Source organism: Buteo buteo, chromosome 19, assembly GCF_964188355.1.
Source record: "Buteo buteo chromosome 19, bButBut1.hap1.1, whole genome shotgun sequence".
In the NCBI taxonomy this organism is placed as follows: domain Eukaryota; kingdom Metazoa; phylum Chordata; class Aves; order Accipitriformes; family Accipitridae; genus Buteo; species Buteo buteo.
Genome location: NC_134189.1, coordinates 2,239,595 through 2,240,731, shown reverse-complemented (window position 1 = coordinate 2,240,731; position 1,137 = coordinate 2,239,595).

Here is a 1,137-nt window from a genome sequence, read left to right as displayed (position 1 = left end):
ATGGGCAGGGAGGAAATATATGCAAATGTATTCAGAAAGGAATCCGGTGATGCTAATAGATTTGTTAGTCCTCTCAGTAAGCATCAGGAATAATATTTTTACACTTTAATCATTAAGGATTTTACTCCAAGCAAGCCCATAAGGACGGAGGGAGATGTGGAGGAGACGGCTGCAGGTGACGGCTGGGGACAGGGAGGGGGACAGCCAGAGCCAGCCCCGTGGCAATTAAACTCATGGCCAGATGTGATTTGCTCAGGGACGAGGTGACAAATTAAAACATCCATTTGGTTGTATTAAAGCAGCTTTACATTAGCAATTAGATAACGAATATCTAATGGTCCTGCCTTGATGCGGAGGTCACCCCACCGCTGCCATGAGACGTCCCTGCGTAACTGCTGCTGCAAGGACAAGGTTTATCTCAACCAAGCTGATCACCTGGGGCTGTTTTTGAATATATTAAAACTTTATAACCATCACTACTAAGCTCCTTTCTGTTAAATCTATAAAACCAGCAGCATCTATGTGCTTTTTTCACTCAATACGTGTATTACGTTGTTTGTAATCCAATTGCAGGAATCCAGGATTAATATTTTCAGCAGTTTGTCTCAAACCAGCCCTTGGGAAAATCTTTTCTTTCCTCCAGGGCTGGGCACTGGGACCCACACCGCTCCAGACAGGACACGGAAGGCAGGAGTGCTGCCGGGGAATGGCTGTGCGTGACCCACTGTGGAAGTGGGGTGTGACGTATAGCCACAGCAGCCCGCTAATTCAGATTTCTCCCTGCTTTTTCATTTGCTCCAGCAGACAAGGTGGAGCACCGGGGAGAAGGTGCTAGAGGTGGGACGGGGACGGGAAGGGCAGAGGGCAGGAGGTGCCGGCTGGGAGCAGGACAGAGGTTAATGCACCCACAGGGAATGTTCCTGGAAAGCCTGTTCCTCGCAGGAGGGTGCATCCCCAAGGCCGGAGGATGGGGATCCCTTTCCTTCCGCCTTTTCCCTTTTAACAACGCTTCCGCGTGTAACTTGAGACAAGTTGGGGAAGAAAAAAAGAGGAAGGGGAAAAAAAAGAAAAAGGGAAAAATAGCGCAGTTATTCCCGCCTCTGCCTCCTCCTCTCTCTCCTCCCCGGCCAGCCAGGA